This window comes from Rhinolophus sinicus, linkage group LG05 (genome assembly GCF_036562045.2).
Source record: "Rhinolophus sinicus isolate RSC01 linkage group LG05, ASM3656204v1, whole genome shotgun sequence".
In the NCBI taxonomy this organism is placed as follows: Eukaryota; Metazoa; Chordata; class Mammalia; order Chiroptera; family Rhinolophidae; genus Rhinolophus; species Rhinolophus sinicus.
Genome location: NC_133755.1, coordinates 172,132,434 through 172,148,438, shown reverse-complemented (window position 1 = coordinate 172,148,438; position 16,005 = coordinate 172,132,434). Strand labels below are relative to the sequence as shown.

The window sequence follows — 16,005 nt, the reverse complement described above, 5'->3', positions numbered from 1 at the left end:
CCCCAAAGAAAAAAACATAAAGCTGATGATTATTTGGTGTAAAGAAGCACTTAGTATTCCCCAAAACTAACTACAGTAGATTTTTCCAATGATAAAGACAGTTTCTCCCTTAATAACAGTAACACACAAAAGTAAAGAAAAATAATTCATTTTTTGTGAATTAATTTAAAAAAATAAAGAACTATAATTTTCCTATGAACTTAAACTAGAGAGCAAAACTGCATTATAAAATGGGATTATAGCACCATGTGAAATTTCAAAATCTTAATTCACAGAATTAAAAAAAATGTGTTTCTTTTTTTTCTTTCAAGGAAATTGATGTAAATCAGAAGTTCTTTAATCAAATAAAGTCAGGATGATTCAAGAAAATCAAACCAGGGAAAGCTGAATACTTTAGTGTATAACTCATTAAATATAAAAACGTGAATTTCCTCTTTAAACAGGCTTTTTTCCTACTTTGACATGTCTTTCAATAATTTCCCCTATTATTAGCAAAACATATTTTCTACCTAAGGCTCTCAGTCAAGTAATGTTTATACAAACTATCATACATTCATAAAGTAAGACTAGGGTGTCCGGGCAGGAATTCCCGCCTGTCCTCAGGAATTTTTTTTCGCTTTCTCAGATATAAACTGTTTTCTATTCTCCATGATAAATCATTTCCACAAAGTGACGGCCGATACTACCAACCACCTGGGTTCAGGGAGCCTATTTCCCTGATTTCCCGATCACTTTTCTCGGGATTCAGGAGTGGGAAACTGAAAAAAATTCCTGAGAATGGGTGGGAATTCCCGCCTGGAAAACCTAGGAACAACTATCCAAGAGCCTTCTTGTACAGATAAGTTAGTAGATTTTCAGAGAACTGATGCAATATTTGTAATGTCAGGCTGGTGGTTAATTACAAATATAGTACTGAAAGCTATGTCTTCTGATCTTAGGTTAGCTTTCTTTCTATTAAGAACTAGTGATATTCTGTGACTGTTGCTATCACCACTGTTGACGCTCACAGGTCAGATAAGGAAAACAAAAGTGCATAAAATTCTAGCACCTCTCTGTTCCCTTTCTTACCATCAGGGCCAATGGCAGAGAAAGAAAACTGGAATTCTAGACTAAAACATACTGAATATAGGGAAATCAGATGTAAGGGATTTTGAGCTCAGGATATAAACAGAAACCCAGATTCACCCTGTTCTCCTCAGTGCAAAGTGCTAAGAGAGAGAGACCCTGTTGCTATTATAGATTTAATGCTGCAGAGGTGCTCTCCTGCCTCCTTGTGTGACAGCATTGTCACCTTACTCAGCCTAACTCACACTCAGCCTATCCTCTCTGCCAGGCTCATCCTGAGGGGGCAGGTGTAGATCAAAGGTCTGCAAACTGCTAGCTTGAGCCATACTGACTCAACTCTCTGGTTTTTACATGTCTCAAACTAAGAAGGGAGTCTACATTTTTTTAAAGACTGAAAAACATTAGAAGAGAACTAATCTTTTGTGACATGTGAAAATGATATGAAAGTTAAATGTCAGTGTCCATAGGTAAAGTTTTATTGAAACATGGAAATGCTTATCAGATACATATCGTCTATGGCTGCTTTTGTGCTTCAATGGCCAAGTTGAGTAGTTGCGCAGGGATTACAGCTCACAAAGCCTAAAATGCTTCCTTTATTAGTTGGCCCCTCAGAGAAATGCTTTATCAGTGTCTGGTCTACGGCCTCTCATTTGGGAAGGTACTTAAGAAGTCATGTTTACCCTAATATTCTTAAGTTCTATAGCTTTGAGAAACTTATATTAGGAATAATATCCATGTTTATATACATTTTAAACATACTCCATTTATAAATGATACAGTTTAAGTATATATTTGTAATATACCCAATGTATGTATCCTTTTAATATGGAAAGCATATGTATACCTCTGATTGCATCTCTCTCATATTTGTATTATATATAAAGAGAAATTAGAAGACTATATATTGCAATGATATATTTTTAATCCCTTTAGCTTAGAAAATTTAGATTTCTATCCAGGATTCTTGTATTCTTTTAGCAGAGATTAGATGAAGATAATATAACTAACGTAATTTTCCCTTTGAAGTTACCTACTAAATTCATTCTACACTCTGAAAATATGGCAGTGAATATAAACAATTGGACACATAATTATTTAAATGAATTGACAGAAAGCAATTTATCCTTTATTTCCAGAACCACATTGTCTATCTCAATTAATGATGCCGAAATTCAATAGAAAATTATTACTTTACTTTGTTTCAGAATTTTCTGTTTTAAACCAACATACATATACAAAGAATAATGTATTAAATGGTGTGAATCATTAATACCTTATCTTACGGTTGGATTTGTCAGATAATTTTATAAAAATCGATTTTGGAAGGAAGGCTTAAGAGAAGTCACAAGAGCATATATTGCTGAGATACAAGAGTTTGAAAATAATCTGTGAAACTGTACTACAAGGCTACAGTGATCAAAGCAGCATGTTAATGGCATAAAAACAGACAGATAGATCAATGGAACAGAATAGAGAGCCCAGAAATAATCCCACACGACCTGGTTATTTAATCTATGACAAAGGAGTCAAAAACATACAATTGGGTAGACAAACTGTTTAATAAATGGTGTTGGGAAAACTGGGCAGATATATGCAAAAGAAAAAAAAGAAAAGAAAAGAAAGAAAGAAAGAAAAAGTAAAAAGAAACTAGACCACTTTCGTACACAATGAACAAGAATAAACTAAAACTGGATTAAAGACTTAAATGTAAGCTCTAAAACAATAAAACCCCTAGAAGAAAACATAGGTAAAAAGATGTCAGTAAACTCCCTGACATCTCTTAGTGATATTGTTTCTTACATGTCTCCTTGGGAAGAGAAACAAAAGAAAAAATAAACAAATGGGATAATATCAAACTAAAAAGTTCTTTGCGCAACAAAGGAAACCATTAACATAATGAAAATAAATCCTACTGAATGGGAGAAGTTATTTGCCAATGATACATCTGGTAAGGATTTAATATCCAAGATTTATAAATAACCCATACAACTCAACACTAAGAAAAAAAATTCAATTAAACAATGTGCAGAAGACCTGAATAGACATTTCTTCAAAGAGGACATATGCCTGGTCAATAGACATATGAGAAGATGCTCAATGTCACTGATCATCAGGGGAATACAAATAAAACAACAATGAGATATCACTTCACACCTATCAGAATGGCCACCATCAATAAATCAACAAACAAATGTTAGGGAAGATATGGATAAAAGGGAACTCTCATACCCTGTTGGTGGGATTGTTAATTGGTGCAGCTACTATGGAAAATGGTTTGGAGGTTCCTCATAAAATTAAAACTAGAACTATCATATGGCCCAGCAATCCCACTTCTGGATAATTATCTGAAGAAATCCAAAACACTAATTTGAAAAGATATATGCACCCCTACATTCATTGCAGGACTATTTACAATAGTCAAGATGTATAAGAACCCAAGTGCCTGTCAACAGATGATTGGATAAAGAAGAGGTGATATATATACACAATGGAATATTATGTGGCTATGAAAAGGAAAGAAATCTTACCATTTGCGACACCATGGATGGACGTAGGGGGTATTATGCTAAGTGAAATAAGTCAGACTGAGAAAGAGAAATACCCTATGATCTTACTTATATGTAGAATCTAAAGAACAAAATAAAAGAACCAACAAAATAGATTCATACATACAGAGAACATACTGATGTTTGCTGCATGGGAGGAGGGTTGGGTGAAAATGGTGAATGGAGTAAAAAATTCAAATGGGTAGTTACAAAATAGTCACAGCAATGTAAAGTACAGCATATCAAATATAGTCAAAATGTGATAACAACTATGTGTAGTACCAAGTAGGTCAAACTAATTGGGGGAAAACTGCATAAATTATATGTGTCTAACCATTATACATGCACCTGAAACTAATATAAAATAGTATCGAATATCAACTGTAACTGAAAAAGTATCTGAATAATTAAAAGTAAAATAAAATGGAAATAACGTGTTAAGGATTTAAGAACAAATTTCACGTGCTTCAAAATGTCATCTGTCATACACGTGCCCCTACACACGCGGAAACCACACACACAACATACACAAATCAGTGTAACCAGGTTTGAACTGGATGACGCCCTCTAGTTTGGGATCAGAATGCATCACCTTAACAAGGAGAGACAGAGGTCATCAATAGAGAAAATGGAAAACAACAATATCTAATTAATTGTTTTTACCTTGAAGAATGCAGAAGTGTAGATGTGAGAATGAAATATTTGGCAAGAATGTTTACTGAGTGAATTCTCACGTCTGCTGCCCCACTGAGTCCATTCTCCCTGGACCAGGGAAGAACCACTGAGATGGGGAAGAGAAGTTTTTAGATGGGGAGGCAACCGTCTGCCCCTAAGTTAGTGGGCGTTTATGGTAGGGCTGAAGGGATGATGGCAGAGCCTTACCCTATTAATCTTGGGGACTAAACAGTAAAGGCTACCTTGTCATATTTCTCATCTGATTTCCAACAGCCAACAATAAACAAACAGTCTTAGCCCTGGTAAAGGAGGAAGTAGATAAACCTGAAGGACAACATATCCCCCATCACCTTCCTTGGGAAGCCCCTAAGTGCCCTCCAGGGAGTAAAGAATAGAAAGAGCGTTCCTATCTTTAACCAAGGGCCAGACCTTGCCCTGGACCAGAGGAAACCACGTCTCAGTGGATGACAGCATGGCCCAGAGCATCTCCTGAGGACCCACAGGCAGCCTCCCAGGTATCATGTTGTTATATACACTTTAAGAAGCTTAGATGCTGCTCTGAGGAAGAGGGGGGCAGCAAATCCTGAACTGACAGAATTGAAGCATTATTATGTTTACCTAGGAATGACTAGGAATATATTTTCTGTGGAATGGAGGATCCAGATAGAAGTTGAGTTAAAGTTTTAAAACTAAAATTATTGTATATCATGCTATGTGGCTTGTGAAAATTCATTCTTGCTATTGCTCTACAAATGACCTTGAGTTTCCTGTGCTCATACTTTGCCTAGGAGGAGCCTTTGCAGGACCGTGTATTCTACTTAGTATCAGATTCAGTATATAAGTGACTATGAGATAGAGGCCTGGTAACTTGGAGACCCATCTGAGAAAAAGACCTTATGTCTTTCTCCAACTACTCTGTCCTTCATCATTCTAGCTGGTCCCCAGATTTAGCATCGTGTTTCCTCCTTAGACTTTCTCAGCCCATTGCTTGGCCTTCAGGCTCTCAGCCTTTTTGTTTTGTTTGGACTCAGTCCTCTATGACCTCCCAGTAAAACTTTTGACTTGATGATCAGTGATGTTGAACATTTTTTCGTATGTCTATTGGGCATTTGTATGTCTTTTCTGGAGAAATGTCTATTCAGGTCCTCTGCGCATTTTTTAATTGGATTGTTTGTTTTGTTGTTGTTGTTGAGTTGTATGAGTTCCTTATATATTTTGGATATTAGCCCCATATCGGAGGCATTGATTGCAAAAATCTTCTCCCATTTGTTGGTTGTCTCTTTATTTTGTCGATGGTTTCATTTGCTGTGCATAAGCTTTTGAGTTTAATATAGTCTTGTTATTTAATGTTAGCTTTTACTTCCCTTGCCTTTGAGGTCAAATTCCTAAAATGCTCTTTGAACCTAAGGTTCATAAGTTTAGTACCTATGTTTTCTTCTATGAAGTTTACTGTTTCAGTTCTTACGTTTAGGTCATTGATCCATTTTGAGTTAATTTTGGTACATGGTGACAGATAGCAGAGTAGTTTCATTCTTTTGCACGTGGCTTTGCAATTCTCCCAGCTCCATTTATTGAAGAGGTTGTCTTTTCTACATTGTATGTTTTTGGCTTTTTGTCAAAAATTACCTGTCCATATTTAAGTGGGTTCATTTCTGGGTTCTCAATTCTATTCCATTGGTCTATGTGTCTGTTTTTCTGCCAATACCATGCTGTTTTGATTATTGTTGCCCTGTAGTACAAGCTGAAGTCAGGGAGTGTACTGGATCCACCCACTGCTAACACATGGCAGGAAGAAAGGTCAACGTGCTGCTAGCAGCCAAACATCAAATCCTGACAGGGGTCTTTGCAGGGAGTAGCAGAACGGACCTGGGGAAGGAGAGCTGGGCAACCATGGCCTCCACATCTCCAGGTCTCCTGGTGCCTCCTTCTCAGAAAAGAAAACGTCACTGTCTCGGAAGCAGGAGCTGTGGCTATTTGATAAGCTCTGGTTTTTTCTTAGTCATCATTCTAATATCCTGCATCTGTATTCACTTCACTGTCCTTCCTAATATGAGAGACTAATGTCTTATCTGATTCATAAAAACCATGATTTTAGCTGGAAATAACGTAAGATAATTTAGTACTACTTCTTCGTTTGGGGACATTATACCAACTCATTGTCCTACAAGACAAGTGACTTCTTATGAGTAGCAGAGCTAAGTTTGGGACCCTTCTTTCCTCTCTCCAAATTCACTGACATTTTGCTGGATTGTAAAGCTAGCGAATCCACGATGCACAGAATGGAGAGTGTGTTGTAAATGACAAGAAGCAGAGAGGATGAGGGTGTGAACACCTGGCTGCTGTGATCTTGTGGGGTTCCCACAGACACTTGAGTATGTGTATTGATGGTATTAACAGACGGTGATGTCCAGTGATTTCCATTTGTTTGGAAGTAGTCCTTATGCCAAATAACAACGAAATGAAACTGCATGGAGTCACATGAGAATTGCTTTCTATGCCTCCATTGGTTTCTTTATGGCACTAGGGCCTCTAGATTGCCACAAGGAAACAACAGGCCAAGAGAGAGAGAGAGAGCAATCCAATCCCTGCCAGTTCTTTTATAATAACATTTCTGAACTAAAGTGTTAGAAACGGCACACAGTCCTTCTCTGCATCCGTAAGAAGAGCTGTTCTTAGCATTTTTCTTGAGAAGGGAAACAGAATTATACAGTTTGGATTTATCTGTGTTTCTAGGCACAGATATCAATACTCTCTGACATTTATGGGTATATACATAGCAGTTCTTATCATTTAAGGATGAAAAAAAAGCCAGATGTGAGATTTGAGGTTCTCAGATAACAAACTGAGGAGTCACTGAAGAAGGCAAGGTCTCCATTTTCCTTCTCTTGTACTGTTTTTTTTTGCAATCCTAGTCCATACTGCACTCACCCCATCCAACCATAATCATTCTCAAGCCATGCTAAAAAACTGTCAGTTCCTCAGAAGTACAGTATTCTCTGTTACCTGTGGTTTCTCACTCACGCCATTTCCTCCTCTCAGGAGAACCCATTCCAATCACTCTTTTTCTTCAAGTCTCAGCTAAGAGGATACTTTTCTGGTAAGATCCCAAACAAATCTCCTCTTAAAACCAGGCTAAGTGGCCAGTCTGGGGCTCCCATTTGACTCTGCATTTCCCCAACATAACATGGAGCGCACTCTGTGATTAGAGCATGTTACATTGGACACGTCCTCAGTGACAACATGTGCATGTACAGTGTCTGACACATCCCAGGGGCTAAGGATCTGTGTCAGGTAAGTGGGTGCATGAGACTGTGATGGTACTCATTTCAACTGTATTTGCTTTGGACCTCAAATCTTTCTACATTTAAAACAAATTCTTTTGGTCCAATGTCCAATACGTCTTTCCCATCTTCAAATCTAACTTAGTTTTGCTATAGGATGCTTTTCCCCAAGTTTTACCAGTTTTATCTTTAAAAAATTTTCTCAGCTATGTCCATTTTTCTTTTTCTAGAGTTATGTCTCAATAAACAATAAATAAGCTGCCTTTTACTCCCTAAAAGAAATAGTAGGTATACATTAGCCCTCTGGTTAGTGTTTGATTAAGGAGTGGCGTCTATTTTAACCTGGTTAAACATTGATCCAAGCCAGTAAAATTCTTATAAAAATATGTTTTCACAAAGAAATAGGGAATGTTTTCTAAAAAGTAAATGATTCATTACTCTTTTAGAATGTCTTCTCTCATCCTTCTAGACTTGTGTTTGTAGCACTCTTTCTGTATTTTTCTCTCGCAGTATTTACCATACTGCAATCAAATGATCAATTGATTGAACTGTGTCTGTTACTGGAACTGACTCTTATGCATCATTATATCCCAACACCAGGTACATTATAAGTTCCTCTCCATGCTCGCTGATCAGAATGAAATGAATAATTTATATGGAAAAATGGAAAGGTTTTTCTTTTTCTTTCATTTGATATTATTTAAGCTTATTGTTGAAACCTGTGTTTCTGAGGCTGAAGCAAAAAAAAAAAAAAAAAGAAAAATATCTGGAATAGTCTTACATAAAAGAGTCCCCATTATTGCTCTCAATTTATAAAGACTCTAGAGTTGTATTTATTGAATTCACAGGATAAGGTGTTTCCAGACTTTGAAGAGAGCTATCTCTTCAATTTTGTGGTTAAACTTCCAATCCGCATGAAGGTTTGGCAAACTACAGCCTGTGAACCAAATCCAGTCTATCACGTGTCTCATATGTTGTGAAAGCTAAGAATGGTTTTTATAGTTTAACTGGTTGTAGAAAAACAAAAGAAAAATATTTTTTTGCACACAAAAATGATACCATGCTTCCCCGAAAATAAGACCTAGCCAAACAATCAGCTCTAATGTGTCCTTTGGAGCAAAATTAATATGACCCGGTCTAATAATATAATATAATATAATATAATATAATATAATATAATATAATTAATATGATTAATATAATATAATATAACATAATATAATATAACATAATAATGGGAATAACATAATATAATACTGGGTATAATATAATACAGTATAATATAAGGCTGGGTCTTATATGAGACTGGGTATAATATAATATAGTATAATATTATATATTATAATATAGTATAATATAATATAATATAGCATAATACTGGGTCTTATATAATATTACATAATATAATACTGGGTATAATATAATATAAAATAATACTGGGTCTTATATAATATAAGACCAGGTCTTATATTAATTTTTGCTCTAAAAGATGCATTACAGCTGATTGTCTGACTAGGTCTTGTTTTTGGAGAAACAGGGTATTAAATTTAAATTTTAGAATCTGTAAATAAAGTTCTGTTTAAGCTCAGCCATGCCTAATCATTTAAACATTGCCTATGGTTGCTCTTGTGCTGCATAGCAGAGTAGAATCACTGTGACAGAGACGCAATGATCCTCAAAGCCGCAAATATGTACTATCTGGGCCTTTACAAGAAAAGCTTGCCAAAGCTGCTCTATTTCGACCAAAAGGTTTTTAACATCTATTACTGTTTCTGAGTAGAAATCCTGAAGTTAGTTATGCAGTGTACTGCATTTACTGAAATTGTCTCTTGGACAGTAACTGTGAAATACTTTTCCTGTCCTCTCGCTTTAAATTTTTTCCATGCACTCAATTTTTGAAGCATTCAAAGAGAGGCCAGATTGATCAGACTATACTTGAATTTTTAATACCATCTAACTTTGTTTCATATATGGTTTACATTTCAAAATGTCTTTTTCTAAAGAATAAGTGAATAAATAAAATGAAAATCACATGTATTTGGTATGCAAATTTTTATAAAACTATTACCTGTTGCTTCTAAACTTACAAGAAATATAATTCTTTCATTTCATTTCTTACTTCATTACAAATACAGATTTGGAAGGCCAAACACTGTCTCAGTACTAAAAACAATGAAAACTGTAGGCTTTGAATAAGTGATTATAAAGTGGGATGACTTAGGAAATACTACAATGTATTATGAAAGCTGGAGGAGGTATTTCTGAGGAAGGTATATCAAAGCTGAGATTCATTGAACAGGTGAACTTTGGCTTAAAAACTATAAAGGAGGAAAGAGGGAAGACCATCCAATTACAACAATAACAACAAAAATTGTTTCAGAGAACCTGGAGGTGTGGCATAAATGAGAAATTGACAGGGGTCCCTTCCCTAAGGGAAAGGAAGCCAGTAAGCAGGGACATGAGGTGAGCTGGTATCTGTTTTTAAAATATCATTCTGGCTGCTATACGGAGTACAGGTTAAGTACTGTGTGCAGAAAGACAGTATATTAATGTGATAAAGACTAGCATTTCACTTCCAGAGGACACGAAAGCAGATTTTCTCCATCAGGATGAGGACTTTGACAAATTAGGTAGGACAATTAAGTTTGCAAACTCATCCTAGAAATAGGGCCACATAACTCATTGCTGACTGTCACTATGGTCACCTTCCAAGTACTCCCCTTGGGAAGCCATGCACCATTGCCAGCTCCTAGTCCACCCTTCAAAGAAATTTTGGAGCTCTTTTTCTGGAATGGCCATCAGAGCTGTCTTCTTATTACCCTTCATGTCCTGAATGTTGTCAAAATGTCTTTCTTTCAATATTTTCATTATCTTTCAGTAAAGAAAGAAGTAATTGGGAGCCAGAGCAGGTGAGTAGGGAGGGTGTTCCAACATAGTGATTTGTTTACTGCTAAAACTCCCTCACTAACAGTGCCGTGTGAGCTGGTGCATTGTTGTGATGCAAGAATCATGAATTGTTGGCGCAAAGTGCAGGTTGATTTCGTCTTTTTCACGCAGCCTTTCCAGCACTTCCAAGTAGCAAACTTGGTTAACTGTTTGTCCAGTTGGAACAAATTCATAATGAATAATCCCTCTGATATTAACAAAGCTTAGTAACATTGTTTTGACTCTTGATTTGCACGGATGGAACTTTTTTGGTCATGGAGAATTGACTGACTTCCATTGTGCACTTTGACATTTTGTTTCAGGGTTGTATTGGTACACCCATGTTTCATCACCAGTGATAAACGGCCCCAAACCTCATCTTACCTCTCCAAAAGGTCTTGGCAAACTTGAACTCTCCTTTGCTCTTGTTCATCTGTGAGCTCTTTCAGGACCATTTTTGCACACATCGTTCTCACGCCAAAATTTTCAGTTAAAATTTCCCTGTTTCTCTATCGATGTTTACTTGGTCTACTGTGCTTCTCACAGTCAGCTGACAGTTTTGAAGCACAGTCCGATGAAGTTTTGCAATGTTTTCGTCAGGTTGGCTCATTACTGGCCGCCCTGACCTCTCTTCATCGGTGACCCGTTCTCTCCCCTCAGAAAAACATTTAATCCATTTGTACACTGCCGTTTTCTTCATGGCATTATCCCCATTAACTTGGGCTAACAAGTGCTTGATTTCACCTCTACTCTTGCCAAAGTTAACAAGAAATTTAATCTTTGTCCTTTGCTCTAATTCAAGCTCAGACCTAATAGAAGAAAATTGAAGAGACAAAAAGAAATCTGAGGACACAGACACGTATAGGAATTTTCTGTCACTGGAACAAATGAGGTTAACATGTGGGTAAGAAAAGGGGCAGAGAGACATGCCCTGGTGTGTGAAGCCACAAGTCTATAGGCAACAGAAGAGCCAGAGAGAAAGAAGCAAAATTGTGACACCAAAGCGAGTGTCCAAGAAAAACAAAAAGAAAGAGCACATTTGTGTGGGGTAAAAATGAGAAAAGTTGAAGTCTGAAAGGAGATGCATCTCGCTGGAGACTTACATTACATGAGGCAAAAGAGAAGGAATAAGGAAGTGTTTTCTCTCTGATAGTGGAGGAGAGAAATCTGTCAACAGAGGGTTGTGAAAAGGCAGATGCTTTTCATGTGTCTTTTCCCCTCTCTGTCTTTTCAAACAATTTAATCTGCTCTGTTAACCAGAAAGGGTACAGTATGAGATGGAGCCCTAAACAAGAACAGGCAAGTAAATAATTAGAGTGTATTTTTCTAAAGTCTAGATCTAACAAAATGTGTGGCTCCAAGGGTCTCAGGAATTCACAGATATTATTGTACAATTGTTATTTTCTATGTTTGTGATATCCTGTAAAATAGTTTCTGTATCTGAAAACTGGAAACAGTGTGGTGTGTGTTCGTTTAATATTAAGGCAACGTATGGTCATGTATAGTTTTTATTTACATAAACACAGAAGAAAATATGTAACTCTGCTTATTAGATTGCATAGATTCAATTTAATTCTTGCAGAGATGTTAGAAAACTAAGTGTTGGAATTTATCACCCCCAGAAGCTGTAAATATGAAAATGGTTAGGATGTCTAGAGACATTTTAAGAGTTAGTTTGCCACTTTTGCAACCAATTGTCACGGAACATTTTGTGCCTTTCACAAAAGAATGTTGTCTCAAACTGACAAATTCAACAAACTAATTAGATATTCTGGGACAGTTCATATACTGTAGAATGTGCATTTATTGGGGAGTGAAATAGGCATGTAGTCGGATGTCACGAGAAGTATAATGTAGGGAAGGTAAAAATGACTTTTCTGATACTTCTTTATGTTCTCCCACCAAGGTTCTCCTTTCTTTTATTCTAAAACTTCCGTTTACAAGAGAGAAGACTTCTGTTTTTGATTATCTGTGACTCATTTTTTTTCTAATTAATCTCTAATATTATAGGCAATTTGCTTGATTTGATATACAACACTTCCGTTAAATTTTATTTTAATTTAGGCAATTTTACAGTCTCAGAGAATTTTCATCTCAGTTCCTGCATCAAGTCTTGTTTTATTTATACAATATTTTTATATTACCTTCTAGACTTTGTTTTTTATTGTCTGACATTTCTTTTCAGCCATATTCATTTCTTTTTTTCCAAGTTGGCCCTTTCCTTCTTCAGGTTTTCCTCAAACACCTGGAGGTCCTTGGTTCTTCACTTATATTCAATATTTATAATTGGCCTGCAACCATTAACTGGGGTCTGTTTGGAAAATTTATAAAAGGAAGGAAGGAAGGAAGGAAGGAAGGAAGGAAGGGAGGGAGGGAGGGAGGGAGGGAGGGAGGGAGGGAAGGAGGGAGGGAAGGAGGGAGGGAGGAAGGAAATGAAAACAAAGAAAAGAGAAGCTGGAAAATCTGAGGTAACTCTGTGGAGAAAGTTACCGGTGGCCGTTTCTTTTTAGGCTGTGCAGGGGGCAGCCATTGTATCCATGGCTTCCCATCTCATTCGAAATGAAAAACAAAGTTTTGCTATAACCTGTGAATTAACATGCAGCCTGGTTCCTTAAAACTTCTCTGACTTTCTCTCTTACGATGTACCTTAATCATTCTCCCTTCAGTCAAATCGGCCTCCACTCTGTTCGTTATAATAGTAGGTAAGCCCCAAGCTCAGGGCTTTTGCATCTGGAATTCCTTCTGTCTAGCATGATCTTCCCATAGAGACCCAGAGCTCAATCTTTCTGGGCTTTTGTTTTAAAATTCACTTTATTGTGAGGCCTCCTCTGGGAACCTCATCCTAAATTTAATCTTTTGTTCTTTTCTTTTCTTTTTTACCCTTAATATCTTATTTCTATACATTAATTTTTCTCCTCAGAACTTGTCCCTTTCTAACAGAATATTTATTTTCCTTAACTATTTTTTATACATAGTCTGAGATTTAAAAAGAAAGTATCTCCAAATAAAAATATGTTTTCTTTGTTTTATATTAATAGTACCCCAGTTTTTGGTGGGGCACATAGAAAACAACTAAAGAAAACATTCCCCAGCTTTGTTTCCAGATGATTGTCGCCATAAAACTTTGTTCTCTGCAAGGGAATATTAGTATAAGATACCAGGTGAATAAGCATGTACTTTTGCTTTCTTCTTTTTTAAAAAAATTTTTTCCTAGAGCCTCTTTTTCCACCTGCTGCAAGAAAGCCGGTATGATGGCTGGAAATCCAGGTGCAACTTTGGATCATGAGGAGAAGTGTCGTGCCCTAGGAGATGAAAGGTGACCTGGAAGGGGTTTAGATTTCTGAGGACTTCATGGAACTGAACCATCATACTATCCCTTGACATTTTATTTTTGGCCTAGTGTGAGTAAGAAAGTTCTCTCTTATTTAAGTCATTGCTATTTTAGGACTCACACATAATAAAGCATTCAGATAGTCCTACCTTACATATCAAAAAGACCTATCTAGTGCATACAACTTTATTGCTAAAACAAGGTAATGCCAATTCCTTTAAATTAATCAAAACAATAGACATTGTTTGCAATGACTATCAAAGCTCTTTATTTTCTATACGTAATTTTATGCAATCATTTTAGGAAAATAGTTGTGTCTCCAAATGTATTTTCATTGATGGAGGCTGGTATGATCAAAGCATTCTTTCAGTGGTATGGAAAAATACATATCACTGAAAAACAAATGCTCCACTCAGTTTACATTCTACACATACTTAACATGAGCATAAAAGAAAGGTCCAGTGTCAGAAGCAGAGGCCATTCTCCTTCGTTGAAACACTACATCAGAAGAGATGCTTTGACAATTAGAAATCGAAATTTGAGAGATTATTAATCTCATTCAAAATAAAGTTTGCCTGCTGATGTGGGAATGCATAACATTTTTTGAAAATCTTTTTTCAAGAAATAATTTTTATTTTTTGGTATTCTCTTAGACATTTTGAGGTTTATTTAATACAGCATTCCATCTATCTAACACACAAATTTGAACACACTGATTATTGACTCCACTCCTCTGAATAGTTAAGTGTGCTCTATAAATACACACATCAATTATGCTCTATTACTACCATTGCTTAAAGCCTCGTATAATTGGAATGAACTTGGTGTTTACGTGACATTAAATATATCTGTTAGAAAATATACACAGCCTCTGGAATTCCAGGATTTTCATGAGTTCAAGACCATTTTAAGAACTCTTAAACAATATTTGCAATGTAAGCAACAGTTATTATGTTGGAATAAAATAAGTCACGACATGGACATCACAGTGATTTATTCGGTTTGATATTGAAGAAGTTTCTTGAATTATATATGTAGACCTCAGAATATAATTACTCCACACAATCATTTTTCTTCAAAAATTCTGAAAAAGAAAGAATTGGTATATGACTGTAAAAATGTTTTGATTTACCGCATCTTTGTTTCATTCACTATCCACTCACTTGATCTACATCAGTTTTCTTTGCCCCTGTCAACAACCTGTGATAGATTGTGTTGTGGGATATCAGGAGGGCATCTTCCAAAGAACTGTTTGTCACAAATGGAACTACAATGTGAAGGGGCTCTCTGGTTAGTCACTAACAATCACCCATTTGTAATTTTTCACAAATGGTTGAACCCCAAGATTTTCTGTCGAAATAATTTATAAAGTGCTACCCAGTCGAAAATGAAACAGAAAGGATTAAGAATGGAATCCAACAATGATTGAACAACTGAAAAACCTGAGTGATTTATCCTCTTTTATGTTTTAGTGTCCATTGTATTTCTTAATTTAATGGAGAGGGACTTCTTAAAAAACACTTTTTCAAGAAGCTACGTGGGATTACGTAACTTTTTTGAGCAATGGGACATGTTTCTCTGAAATATCCTTTTATAGTATAGAATGAGCAGATCCAGAGTGCCTGACTTTGTATCTCTGTTAGAGGTGAAGGGGTAATCAGTGGACAGAAGCAACCAATGGTGCACGTGTCCTCCCAGACACCCTGTCCACTCTTGAAGACTCTAATGAAAACCTGAGATATTAACTCCAGGAACTGAAGAAACACCATCAATTTTCATCAGTCTGAGCTCATCCAGTTTAATCTCTTGGACCTAGTCTGAGGTTAGGCCTAGTCTGTAGTCTAGCCAACAACCTGTAAAATGATGTTTGTAAAACATTATTTTTTACAAATAATGTTTTATTGTGACACACCCACTCCCTCTTATTTTATGTATAATCTGTGGCAGCTCTCATGCTATTACAGCAGAGCTCAAAGTTGTAATGGAAATCATATAGGCAGCAAAGCCAAAAATATTTACTGCATTGCCACTAAAGAAAAATCATGCCAACCACTGATACAGTGATGACTAAGAACTTGCAAAGTTTCATAAACGTTTTTTATGGGCTAATGTCAACCTTAAAGTAACTCAGGTTAGAAACATGTCTTGTATCCATGTACACATAAAAACAACTACGATAACA

The 16,005-nt window shown here is 36.2% G+C and overlaps 1 long non-coding RNA gene across 1 annotated transcript in view; it reads right to left on the bottom strand.

Moving 5' to 3' along the window:
- Positions 1 to 14,800: 14,800 nt before the first annotated feature.
- LOC141571917 (uncharacterized) overlaps positions 14,801 to 16,005 on the bottom strand; it is a 31,317-nt gene continuing 30,112 nt past the window's right edge. Inside the window, exon 4 of the long non-coding RNA XR_012496961.1 lies at positions 14,801 to 14,907. This is a non-coding gene — a long non-coding RNA (uncharacterized LOC141571917). The remainder of the gene's footprint in view (positions 14,908 to 16,005) is intronic.